The following is a 9,530-nucleotide window of genomic DNA, read 5'->3' on the forward strand; positions in this document are numbered from 1 at the left end:
GTGCAGATGCCAGTGATAGCACTCGAGAGCATGTCGACTAATTGCGGCTATAATATCAAAGTCGACATAACGCCTAACGCCTCGACTTGCCTTCATCGTCTCAAGTGGAGGCCGTTAGCGGCCAGTGGACGCAATTGGAGGCCAGTGGAAGCCCCAACACGAAACCGAAATGAGCTGAGAAATATGAAACACACGCAAGCGCATTGGCTGCTGGTCAAGTGCCTCTTCTGCGTTCACTGCGAACCAAGCAACCAAACTCAACCTGGACCGGACCGGACCGGGTGTCAGGATAATTTGCAGCCGCCGACGCCACGCAAATGATCCGCATGAAAAGATCGACAGGCTTAATAAACTTTCTCGCTTTTGGGGCGAATTTGCAGTGGCCTGGCCTTTGCTTAGAGTGCGATATGTTTCGTCTGGTGGGTCTAGTGGATCTGGTGGGAAAGAGGTAATCAGAACCAAGTGGACCAAGAAAACTGCATCCACAGCCATCGCAGAAACAATTATGCAGTATTTGGGTCATCTCCCGAGCATCTGAAGGGGAAATTCGTTTGTATTCTGCGATTCAGTTGTAGATGCAGATGTAGATGATATCTCTACTTTTATTTTTTCAGTTTCTCAGCACAAACAAAGCGAACCACTTGCGGAGGGGTCGGAATAAATGCGAATTAAATTCTGATTTCATTTATGATTCCGTTTCGTACTCTGATTTCAAGCTGTGGGACTGCAAAATGCTGAAAATCTTTTCGTTTTAACGGCATTTAAGAACAATTCAGGAATTCGTTGATGCTCCAGATGCTCCAGTGGGTAACAACTCATCACGATCCAACAACTCTTATCCTCTGGCCCGCTCACCAATAAGGCACCGTCGTGCTCATCTCCATCACCATCAACATCTGCGTCCAAGTGTCACGCTCTTAACCAGGCAGATGCTCCTCCTCAGGTGAGCGCCGCTTCCTCATCCTCCTCAACTAATTGCCCATGCGCCATCGGCTTTAGCTAGCTACTGATTTGATGTCTGAAAACAGCTTCTAAGATATTATGTCCCAGTTTGCACTGTTGGACATGTTCTGTCCTGTGGGACGGATCGCTGCTGATCTTTGATCAGTGATCACATAGCGCTCATCGCTCATCGTTCATCTTTGATGTGCCCACGTTTTTATCTGCTTGTCTCCTGCTTTGGTTGTCAAATGCCACGCAAGGTTAAGTCGTTCACTTCCAATGCGCGTGACTATTGTGAGTGAGGATCATTCCATCTCTCTCCCTCTCTCTTTCAGTATCTCTCTAATGGTGATTATTCCCATAGTGCAAATTTCTGATGACGGAAACCGTTAGGCAGGGCATTATAATGATCATACACATCAGAAATGGGCGACCAGAGAGAGGTGTAAAGGAGGATCGCGTTAAGGCTGAAGAAGCTTCATCAGATTCGCTTTATTCCCACTTAATAGCCCACTCATCTGCATTGCTATAGAAGAGAGGAGTGGAGTGCAGCCAGTTTGTTACCTTAAGCACCCCATTTGGGAGCTGGAACACTGGCCAACTTCGTGTGGAACGCATTCCTATATGCTGAATCCGGCTCCTGGACCACCTAGCTGGATTATGAGGGGACTGCCTGAATTCAAGACATACCAAGCACCAAGCACTCCACAGGCTGCTGTAAATTTGCGTTAACCAAATCGCAAACAAATCGAAGCACATTGTGTTGCCAGTTGCCAGCGCTACCTTATAAGCCTTACGATAGTAGGCAGGCCTCTGAGTCGAAGTCCAGCTCCAGCTCCAGATCTGCCTCGTTTTCCCCTGGCGAGTGCGTGAGCCGACTGCCTCCCACTGGCTGCCTTGTATTTTCTTGGCTGCCAATGCGTCGCGCATGTCCGATTGGCTTTCATTGATACCGTCCTGCACTCTGATAGTCCCCAGTTCGTTAGCGGCAGCCTCACCTACTTTTCGCTGCTGCCATGTCGCATGTCTCCCAACTTGGCCCCTGTGCGTACTCCTCACCCCTCACACCATACCCCTTCTCTTAGACTTAAATTTCCCATTTCGAGGCGCTGTCATCGCCTACATTGTCGTCGTGTTGCTGCTGCTGAGATGTTGAGATGTTCAGCTGTTCAGCTGTTCTCCTGTTGCAGATCTCTTGCCAACGCCCATTAGAGCCAAGCGACGGTAATGCGTTTCAATTACAAGCCCGAATTTCAGTGGTCTGCTCCGATCTTTGCGAGATAAGAAACGTGTACTTAGTGGTTTTCTTTTGTATTTTGACTTTTGTCTGGGGCAGGGAAAGTGTCGGAAATTGCTCCACAAAGTAATTGCACATCCAGGCCGAAGGCGATCAACTGCAATCCTTCTAAGTAGTTGCTTGACTGGCACACATTTGCATTCGCACATACATGAGAGAAGCTCAATTAAAAGACCTGGGATCAGAGACAATAGCAAGAACACTGACGACAACAGCAACTGTTGCTGCTGTTCCATGGCCATGTTTCACTTGACTTTAATTGGATTTTGTTTATTTTTGGTCACATTTCGGGGCCCGCAACTGCAACTGCAACAGCAACTGCAACCGCAACTGGCGACGGCTGGCGGAATGCGACACGGCACACGATGACAAATGTTGATATTCAAATGACACCGTTGGGGGCGGTGCATGCGGTAAATGCGGGTCGGCTGAGGGATGTGGAGGGGTGTGGAGAGGAGTGGAGAGTGGGCGGCCGCCACTTGTTGCAATTTTGTCACAGCTTTGGCTTTGGCTTTGGCTTTTGCTTTTGCTTTTCCTTTACTCAAAGTCAAAAGCAGCTTCAGCTTCAGCTTCAGCTCCAGCCCGATCCTAACGACACCCGCTACTGACATTCCAATCGATTGTTGGCCATGTTGCTGGATGACTGTGGTCGACGCTTGTCGTGGTTGGGTGAGAAAAGTAAACCGTTTGAGCTGTTGCAGCCGCCTGAGCTCTGCTTGCTATTGCTGCCTCAATCTATTCCTTCTTCTGCTTTCAACACTACCAGGCACCAGATGTTTGAAATGTTTGTGCGACTTTGTCAACGTTCCAGCGCACCTCTTCCTCTTCCCGCTTCCCAATCGCCGACAATTGAATAGAGTGAAAAATGTCCATGGCACCTGTCAGCTGATGCGAATGCGTGTTTGAATGGGAAAGCCAAACACTTGCGGTACCGTTACAAATGAGACAGAGGGATCATCTATAGCCTCCTCCCAGGTTAATCTCCCCACACAATTAGCTATTCTAATATAGTTTGGTTAGATTCTGCTAAAGTCTTACCAACTCAACGCTGAGGCGTGGATCGGAGGAGGACTTTTCGATCTCGTCTGTGTGTCAGTGGGTGAATATATTCCACAAATTGGGTTAAAATTTCAATTTCCATAGCATTAGCAAAGTTGTAGAAGCAGCTGCTGCGCCTTAGAAAGTGCATTTCCATATGCATCGCAGCTTTGGGTAGCTGCCCACCAAATTTGCTCTGCTCCAAACGCTGCTCACGTTTTCGGTTATCTTCGGGGGAGCTGCGAGCGAGCTCGAACTGAGCTCAGAGCACGCTTGGAATGCCTTCCAACGAAATGTGTCAATAATTAATTGTATTCAATTAAAACACGTTGCCCACCCCTAATCCTGTGCCCCATCCGGCGGCTGGGCTAATTAAGATGCATCCGTGTCGCTGACTGACAAGGAGAGGTCACAGAGCAACTGGTTCGATCCAACTGGAAGACATGTTATATCCATTAGTGGAGTGGAGTGGAGTCGTCGTTTCCATGGAACCCTTGGATATGGATCTACAGAAGTCTCATTTGCTGCAGTTGGCAGTTGTGTAAACGGTTTTGGGTAAAAGTGCAACTAAACATCAATTAGCCCAATTCCCAGGCCGTTGCCACTTTGGCTCTGCCCCACACTCGCTCGGTTTCTGTTTCCAACTCGCTTTCATGTTGCATGTGGCTCACGTTGCATTTTGGCAACGTTTTCAGTTGCTGTTCGCCAGTGCCAGTTGCCCTTGCCTTGGCTAGAGTCTCTGATTAGAGCCGCTCGTCTTCACACAAGAGTGAAATTTATTGCAATTTTCATTTTATTTATTTGCCTTGTCTTTGCCTTGCCTTTGCTTTGCTGCCCGCCAATTGCCAACAACCAACTGGAAACTAGAAACTGGCAACTGGCAACTGGCAACTGGCAACTGGCTCGACCCACTGTCCAAGGGCCGTTCCCATATTATTTCATTGTTCGGCAATAAAATGTTCCACATGCCATGGCCAGCGATTCTTTAGACGGCTCATGTGAGTCCGGTCATGTGGTCATCTTCTGTGATCTGCTCACCTCCTGCCCGACTCGCGGTGCTTCTGCTGCTGTCTCACGTGCCATCGAGAGTGCGTTTTCACTGCGCCGCAAACTCGAAAGTGATTCTAATCACATGAATTTAATGAAATAATGGCAATCGAAAAGGAGAATGTAACCAGAATCTCTCAGCATGCACGCGTCCGTCTCCATCCGAGTAAACATTTCACTCATGTCCAGTGTCAATCGGACGAGGCTCGCAGCTAAATCAAATGCCAACATCTGCAAACTGAATGTGTGTCAGTCTTCAAGGCCTCTCTAGCAGAGGATGTGTTAGAGGCAGTGGCAGAGCCAGAGCCAGTGGCAGCACATCCTTGGCACTCGGCAGTGACTCCAATGCTCCCATTTTGCGCATTCCCGTCACGATTTTGACCAGGCTCCCTGGCAGATGAGAGATTTTCCTCGTCAGCCCCAGTAATGCATCATCTGCAAGTAAATTCGATGATCTTGGTCACACATCGAATCTATTTTTAATCAATCGATCAATTCGAGTCTATTGTTAAAAGTGAAACCGCTTAAACACCATTATCGTCCACAGCTCAATGAATTTCCGTGGCACGAGTTTCAGTTAACCAGTTGTGGCCATCAAAGAGCATCATTAATACCCCAAGTTGTCGTTTGCTGTTGGCCACTTTCGACCCGGCGCACAGCTGCCAACGAATTCCAGTTCACGCACAGAGCTGATGCTCTCCACCTGGCTGTCGAGATCTATGCAAATATTCACAAAATTTGTGCGAAGCGGCAGCAGCTCAAATTGCTTTGCCCCACAGTGACCCACAGTTCCGGGGTGAAAGAAACATTTCGGACGAGAACTTTTGCTTTCTTTTCGCGCAGATCGCGCACTTCTAATTAGCTGCATAGCATAATGATTTATGATAATCGAAGTGAATAATAAGAGAGTGGAGAGACACGAGTCGATCTCAGCTGAATGAAAGTGGAACTCTGTCAATGCGAATCGCATCGAATGGCAATGGAAACGGGGCGTATGCGCAACGCAGCCTCAAATTAATTTTCAAATGGGTATTTACTGCAGCTGGAAAAAGGCAACAATTAAATAAAGGAAAGGTCTCGTTCGCTTCTTGCAAGATTAATGATGTGTACACCAAGAATGCTCACAATCAGCTTACACAAATTTGCTAATCTTGCATCTTCCACCAAGAGAACATCATACAAGCACAATTTACAACAAAGTTGCCTCAGCCGGACACGCAGAGGGAGACGGACGGAAAAGTGTCGTGAACTCTGTGCCCCGTTGGGAGCTGGCTGACTGGCTGGCTGACTGACTCTCTGAGTCTCTGACTGGTTGCACAATGTCAATACCGCCGACGCTGCATGACCCAAGCACAGCATCCAGAGTCCCGGCAAGCGTCAGCTATCAGTGCTGACATCGTCTAAGCAGAAACAGAAACAGGCAACAACATGCAACAAATGATGGAGAGCACTAACAAGACTTGATCCTGGTGCTCCTGTTAGATGTGCCCATGCTCCATCGCTGGCTTACACTACTGGCACAGTTTTCCAACAACAGACAAAAGGACAAATGGACAGATGTTGGCAGCGGGCTTCCCGTTGCTTTGGCTGTTTTTATTGCCGTTGTCTTCATTGTTGAGCATTTTGTCAGCGACATGTAAAGGTTTAAATAGACATGCTATGCAGGCAGAAGGAGGAGCCGCCCCGGGGACTGGGCTGCCAGATTTGCCATAGTTCTAACGTGGGTGAACCGTGAGCTCGTAACTTTGGCTGGTACAAACCATTTACAACTGGCGTAAGATGCACACTTTTGATAGCATTTGGGAAATTTATGCAAAAAATGCCGAAACGCGAAACGGTCGAGCAGCAGGAACACCAACGGCAGCAGCAGCAACAGCAACAGAGGCAACAGCAGCAGTTGAGATGAAGGGAACAACATCATTTAAAGCACGAGCTGGCTGTCTCCTGCTACATTATTTGTGGGTGTCATGCATGAGAGCTGAGCGAGATGTCATAAATAAATAGCAGCAGGAACCAGTGGCTGCAGATGAAAGTGGGTTAAGGGCGCATTCGCTTCGAGTCGAGGCTGTCATGTGAGCGGCCTCTAACTCAATTGAATTGTACTCCGACTATGTAAATCGACATAATCAAGTTTTCAATTTGGCATGCAATCTGCGGACATTTCTCAGGCGCATTTTCATTTGAACGTGCGGCTAGCTAGACACAACAACTCTTCTGCTCTTGGCCGGCCTCCTTCTTCTGCAGCTCCCTGCTCCCTCCCCTGTTGGCTGGTTTGCACATGTGATTTATGCTTGGAGCAGTATCTTGGCCATATCATATTACCTACTCCTACAAGTCGAAGCAATGTATCTTCGCTTATGACTGACATCCTTTTCGCTTTTCGCTGCATTGTTTTTGGGCCCCAAATGCGGTCAATTGGCCAGTCGCACGTCTCACTCTCTCTCTCCCTCTCTCCCGCGATAGTTCTCTCTTTATACACATGTGCAAAATTCTGCAATTCCGTAGACCTGGCCTAGTGTAGGCCAGGCCAGGCCAGCTTTTTGGCTGCTGCTCATTGGCATTTTATGCTTGCATTGTTCGATGCGCTATGCGAGCGGCAGATTTTGGCTTTTATTTGTTCATTATTGGCCAAGGTATACGTCGGTTTTAAATGAGTTATTGAGCAAATGGATGTACCAGTCGTACGCTTGTTTACCTACCTACACACACACACACACACACACAGACACATACACACACAGAGAGAGAGTCGATACCATGCGATGCATTACGATACCAATAGAAGTTGCTTGCCCCAGTCCGTTTGCCTGCTAATCGCGGCCAAAGCCGTTTGCAGCGGTTGCCGTTGTTTTCTAGCTGTGCCAGTTAGCCTCAACTAACTAACTCGGCTATGTCAGAAGCCATCCATACAGTGGTCCACCTTAACCACTATTCTCGATTCAAACCTACTTACAATTAACTGGTAAAATATATTTTCCAAAATTCACCGGAGGTTGAATACCCTTTCAAACTTCTAAAGTTTTCACTTATTTAAATAAAATTATTATTTTTGGATATGTACTATATAAAAATACGATTCGACATTTCACCCTATAGTAGACAGATATTGCAAGTCCTACTTAGACAAATAACAACTAAGATATATCTGCATATAGCTACATATATATTTATTATACATGGCCTAATTATGGCTGTACTGAAAAATTCTAAGTCCATTCGTTCGACAAGTTCTGCTTCAGCTGTATTTTTTGCAGCCTCTTTATTTAAAACTCTAAATGATTTTACGCAAACATTAAAAATCAATTTACCATTTGAATTGTCGTTACTCAAACTGCCAACATGAATAATTGAATATGAGTTCAGCAACAGCAACAACAACAACAACTGTCTCTAATGCTGTGCAAAGATTCACGTTGTAATGACACATTAAATAGCTTACAGGATTTGAGTCCGCAGTATCGTTAAAGAAAGTAAACCGAACCGTGTTGAAAGACTATCAAAATGCAAAAGAAATTCTAAGCCTTTCGCAGTTAAAGACGTAATTAAAAATACGTTTAAGAAGCGAAAATATCGAGACAGCTTAGCGCTATCTAATTGAAATGACCGGAGGTTAGGGTCAATGGCTGTACGATTTATTTAATTCGAGAGAATCATAATACCAAAATCGCATTATGCATAAACGTTCAATTTGTTGACGTTTCTCAAATCGTACACATAATTATTATAATTAAAGCCCCCTGGGAGGTCTGTGAAACAAAACAAATATGATAAGCTAATGTGATAATTTAAGCAAGTAAAGGAAAACTTGCTGTTGTCTCAACGCTCTGTGAATAGAATGAACCGCATAAATGAATAATTTTAATACGAAACAAACAAATTCAACCGAAGAACCGTTACAGCTAATGGTCACAATGGATCTGTAAGATAAATCGCACGTTGAATCACAGAGAGCTACTGTGTGACGAGCTACCCATCGACCGAGAGCAAAGAAGAGCCACCAGAGATTTGTGTTTATCACACACGCTTTTACAATATGAATGGCCCTATTAACTGCCGGCTTATCGCAGTCGGAACTCAACTTTCTACGCGACTTTCAATTAAAACTTTCAGTTTTTCACAGAACTAGACCCATTCTTACAGGTTCTCAAAGACCGGTGTTGAGCAATAGACCCCTCATTAAGCCGTTTACAAATGTCGCATGAGAACTGGCAGGTGCTAGAGCTGACCTTCGACTCAGATGCCCATCTATAAGCTGCAGCTGACATAAGCTGCTTTTTTTGGGCATTCACATGAAAAGCTTTCGGCAGACCCACGGGAATTACAGCTTAGGTAAGATGAGCTTCTGATGATAATAACAATCATTGTCAATATATTATAGTTTTTCCAATCTATTTTCCTCTATTTAATTTATTTTATGATCAAATATACATTTGTATATTGACAGTGAAAATCACCTTAAAAGATATTCAGATCATGTAAATAAGCTGTGACACAAAACCATAAATACCATACCAAGCCCATTAGCTAGATATAGACTCGTTGCGGTTTTCTACTTTTATCCGCTCATAAAGTGAATAATGAATGCATTTTCATAACTATAAAATATACAGATTGCTTAATCTTCCTGTGAGAATTTACACAGACATATCATTGTGAATCATTTGATATTTACTTAACGATAAAGTTAAAGATTATATATGATATGCTTTGTCAGCAGACCCGTATTAACTTAACCTGGCTTACACCTGTCTAGCACTTTCAGCCAGTGCAGAGAAACTTGTTCTCCAATCGGTGCCTAAGCCAAACAGTTTTTGGGCAAATAGAAAACCTAGAAGTTTGATTTATGCATGCAGCCGCATCTCGATGTGAGCCATAAATAGATGCCTGCACTTGTGTAACCTCGCCCACTGCGAGGCCCACCCACTTGTCTAGCCGCCAAATTTTTACATAATTTAGCTGCTGCCGCAACGACTTCTAGTGCAACTAGCAGCTTTCAGCCATTTACACCCACTCCCATTAGCTGACGCTCAAGTGCAGAGCCGAGCAGAGCAGCTCTTGTTTCTCGTGCTTCGCAGGAAAAACTTTGCCGTGGCATCAGCTTCCACTTGGCGCAGAATGTGCAGCACCCGAGTGCCGTTAGACGCCCACGGGCACGTCGGTGTCGGCACAGCCGACACAATAAATAATATGTAACAAAATCGATACC

This window comes from Drosophila mojavensis, unplaced genomic scaffold, assembly GCF_018153725.1.
Source record: "Drosophila mojavensis isolate 15081-1352.22 unplaced genomic scaffold, ASM1815372v1 contig_231, whole genome shotgun sequence".
In the NCBI taxonomy this organism is placed as follows: Eukaryota; Metazoa; Arthropoda; class Insecta; order Diptera; family Drosophilidae; genus Drosophila; species Drosophila mojavensis.